Below are 4,727 nucleotides of genomic sequence, written 5' to 3'. Positions count from 1 at the left end.
CTCCAACAGCGTTACCAACAGCTGGTGAAGACCAATCTCACAGATGTACGCCACCTGATTAGCCGCCCTAAGGAGCAGTCATATGAACCTCTACCCGACGGACTCAACGAGGGGGAATTCGCGGTGCACCGGCTCAAGATGCGGGAGGGACAGAAAGCAGTGTGCGTAACCATCCGCCGGAACGGAAACACTCGGGTGGTTCTCGTGGCCATTCTCGTCTCGCAGCGAACTATAAACGTCAACGTGAGCAGATTTTAGTTGTCACCCGTCCGTCCTTTACTTCACAGCAAACATGGTAAGTAGAACTTCTATTCACATTTTAAATAACATCATATCTTAGCAGGTTGGATTCGTATTCAAAGTATTATTATTAGAGAAAGAAAGAAATGTTTTATTTAACGACGCACACAACACATTTTATTTACGGTTATATGGCGTCAGACATATGATTGAGGACCACGTATTATTAGAGAGGTGTGTGTTTAAAGCCCTCGCTAGGGAGCCCCCTCCCCCCCCCCCCCCCCCCCCCCCCCCCCCGCCATCTGTGGGGAAGTACATACAAAGATTCCTTCCTGCTAATGAATGGGAAAATGTAGAATTGTCTCTAAAATCTATACCAGAATTGTTTTAAATGTTTAACATCCAATAGGGGCGGGACGTAGCCTAGTGGTAAAGCGCTCGCTTGATGTGCTGTCGGTTTGGGATCGATCCCCGTCGGTGGGCCCATTGGGCTATTTCTCGTTCCACCCAGTGCACCACGACTGGTATATCTAAGGCGGTGGTATGTGATATCCTGCCTGTGGGAAAGTGCATATAAAAGATCTCTTGCTGCATTAAAAAAACAAATGTAGCGGGTTTCCTCAAATGACTATATGTCAAAATTACCAAGTGTTTGACATCCAATAGCCGCCGATGATTAATGAATCAATGTGTTCTAGTGGTGTCGTTAAACAAACCAAACGTTAACATCCAAAAGTCCATAAACTCTCGACTTTTCATAATTTATGAAGCCTTTTTTACGACTGAACTGCCTACTACATGATGGAAATTACACTTGTTGTAATTCATTGGTGGATCGTTTGTATGACATGTTTTGGGTTGAGGTGTTTGTTAGATTCATCATCCAAAATAATTAACGCTAACTTGTCCTGAAAGCGTCTCTGAGAATTTGTTTTTGTTTTAAAAACAAACCCGTGGAGCATTCTCCCGAATCCCCTAACAATCACGTTCCCTTCGGGAGTTCAGCTCGTTTGTCTTTAACAAACTCAAACTGCCCTTTTTAGAATTCTGTCGGTGTGATTGCTCATCTTCAGCGTTCAGATCGCATATAGGAGTGGGGCCGTAGTTTCCATATCCGACGCCTTTGTTACTTGTATTATATCATGAGTGCATCGTTAAATAAAACATTTCCTTTCCTTTGTATTATATCATTTTCCTTAATACATGAATACATAGTTTTTACTTAAAACATTTTAATGTTTTTTTCTTCAGAGGGAATGTATCAGTATTCACGTTGGCCAGGCCGGAGTACAGATCGGCAATGCATGCTGGGAGTTGTACTGTCTGGAGCACGGAATCCAGCCTGACGGACAGATGCCGTCCGACAAGACAATTGGGGGAGGGGACGACTCCTTCAACACGTTCTTCAGCGAGACGGGGGCGGGCAAGCACGTGCCCCGGGCCGTTTTCGTCGACCTCGAGCCCACTGTTGTAGGTCAGTATTGGATTTGTAGGTTTGGCTTTGTAGTATTCTATTTTGTTTGAAAATGAAACTCAATGAGGCCGCTTGATCCGACAGTGTCGCTCTAGCCCGTGTACTACGACTGGTATATCAAAGGCCGTGGTATGTGCTATCCTATCTGTGGAATGCTGCATATAAAATACCCTGCCTTCTAATGGAAAAATATAGTGGGTTTCGTCTTTGACTGTGTAAAAATTACCATATGTTTGCCATCCAATAGCCGATGATTAATAAATCAATGTGCTTTAGTGGTGTTCTTAAACAAAACAAACTTTTTTTCTGGGATTTTTTTTATCGGACAGTGAGTTTTGTCTTCATTAGACCAATTTACAAAGTAATTATTTGTTAGACAAACAAATAATCGCAGTTTAAAATGTGCTGTTTAAAAAACATTTACCTTATAAATGTTCAATCATCATCGAAGCTAATATAAGGAATTACATATTTAAAAGAAAATAAAACGTTTCTTAGTTTACATTTTATGTCGGATGGTTTCCAAATGCCTAGTTAGCGCCCGGCTGGGCAGATACAAGGAAAACGTTCCTCGTTCAGTGTAACTGCCCTTCTGTCTGCCCGGAGAAACCCCCTATTACCTTGATTGTTTTTGTACTGCCACCCCACTGAATATAGTCTAGGTACGGCCCTTTGAGTAACACCTTGTGTTGAAAACAAAGATTCAGTTGTGTTGCATCGAACACCATAAATGCGCCATCTTGAAATAAACTAAATGTCGACCTATTCATTGATTATTTTGATTTGTCTCTCCAGATGAGGTTCGTACCGGAACTTATCGCTAACTGTTCCACCCGGAGCAGCTGATCACCGGCAAGGAGGACGCCGCCAACAACTACGCCCGCGGCCACTACACCGTGGGCAAGGAGATCGTCGACGTCGTCCTCGACAGGATCCGGAAGCTGGCCGATCAGTGCACCGGTCTCCAGGGATTCCTCATCTTCCACAGTTTCGGCGGAGGAACCGGTTCGGGTTTCTCCTCTCTGCTCATGGAGCGACTCTCCGTCGACTATGGCAAGAAATCTAAGCTGGAGTTCGCTGTATACCCAGCACCCCAGGTTAGAACGTTTTAAATAATCTTGGGGTGGGGGTGGACATAGTCCAGTGGTAAAACGTATGCTTTATACGATTTTGGTCTTGGATCAGTCCCTACCGGCGTCGTGGTTAGGCCATTGGTCTACAGGCTGGTAGGTACTGGGTTCGGATCCCAGTCGAAGCATGGGGTATTTAATCCAGATACCGACTCCAAACTGAGTGAGTGCTCCGCAAGGTTCAATGGGTAGGTGTAAACCACTTGCACCGACCAGCGATCCATAACTAGTTCAACAAAGGCCATGGTTTGTGCTATTCTGCCTGTGGGAAGCGCAAATAAAAGATCCGTTTCTGCCTGTCGTAAAAGAGTAGCCTATGTGGCGACAGCGGGTTTCTTCTAAAAAACAGTGTGAGAATGACCGTATGTTTGACGTCCATTTGGCGTCGTTAAATAAAACAAACTTTACTCTTTTTTTGGATCGATCCCCATCGGTGGCCCCATTGGGCTATTTCTCGTTCCAGCCAGTGCACCACGACTTGCTTGTATATCCCTTGTTACTGATGTAAAACATGTAGTGCGTTTCCGCTCTAAGACTGTCAGAATTACCAAATGTTTGACATCCAATAGCAGATTAATTCATAAATGTGCTTCAGTGGTGTCGTTAAACAAGACGTACTTTTAACTTTAATAATTATAATCTGTTTTAAAATGGCCAATTCCCAAACAACGGAATTCCCATGACTGATGTATCAAAGACAGTCACATGTGCTGCCCTGTATTGAAAATGCAGACAATATCCCAGGCTGCTAATAATGATAAATGGTGGCTTTTTTGTGAATCCAACAGCCGATGACTTAGTGCTCTAGTGGAGTAGATAAACAATATTTTTAAGCATCTGATTATCTTGTACAACATGATTTGTAATGAGCAGTCATTTCTCTTATGGAACAAAATATTATGTAGCCTCATATTACCTGTATGTAGATTTTGTTTAAACGAATTACGACTTGTAAAAAGGTTTATCACATATTGCTTACATATTAACTTTTCAGATCTCGACGGCTGTAGTGGAACCGTACAACTCCATCCTGACCACCCACACCACCCTGGAGCACTCCGACTGCGCCTTCATGGTCGACAACGAGGCCATCTACGACATCTGCCGTCGTAACCTTGACATTGAGCGTCCGACGTACACCAACCTGAACAGACTTATGGCGCAGATCGTCAGTTCCATCACCGCCTCCCTCCGCTTCGACGGTGCCCTCAACGTTGACTTGACCGAGTTCCAGACCAACTTGGTGCCCTACCCACGAATCCATTTCCCCCTGGCCACCTACGCCCCGGTGATCTCCGCCGAGAAGGCCTACCACGAACAGTTGTCTGTTGCCGAGATCACCAACGCAACCTTCGAGCCTGCCAACCAGATGGTCAAGTGCGATCCTCGTCACGGAAAGTACATGGCCTGCTGCATGCTGTACCGTGGTGACGTCGTGCCCAAGGACGTCAACGCCGCCATCGCCACCATCAAGACCAAGAGGACCATCCAGTTCGTCGACTGGTGTCCCACCGGGTTCAAGGTCGGCATCAACTACCAGCCGCCCACCGTCGTCCCTGGAGGTGACTTGGCCAAGGTCCAGCGCGCCGTCTGCATGTTGAGCAACACGACCGCCATCGCCGAGGCGTGGGCGCGTCTCGACCACAAGTTCGACCTGATGTACGCCAAGCGCGCCTTCGTCCACTGGTACGTCGGTGAGGGTATGGAGGAGGGGGAGTTCTCGGAGGCTCGCGAGGATCTGGCTGCCCTGGAGAAGGACTACGAGGAGGTTGGCGTCGACTCTGTGGAGGGTGAGGGTGAAGAGGAGGGTGGTGACGAATACTAAACTAATCTCAGGACTCCCCCCCCCCCCCGAACCGTCCTAATTTATACCCCAACGAGAA

The 4,727-nt window shown here is 46.3% G+C and overlaps 1 pseudogene; it reads left to right on the top strand.

Annotated features, from left to right (window-relative positions):
• The first annotated feature begins 277 nt into the window (after positions 1 to 277).
• LOC121383374 lies at positions 278 to 4,727 on the top strand (annotated as a pseudogene).

The sequence above is a fragment of the Gigantopelta aegis genome, chromosome 10 (genome assembly GCF_016097555.1).
Source record: "Gigantopelta aegis isolate Gae_Host chromosome 10, Gae_host_genome, whole genome shotgun sequence".
Lineage (NCBI taxonomy): Eukaryota > Metazoa > Mollusca > Gastropoda > Neomphalida > Peltospiridae > Gigantopelta > Gigantopelta aegis.
This window is presented reverse-complemented; position numbering and strand designations above follow the sequence as displayed.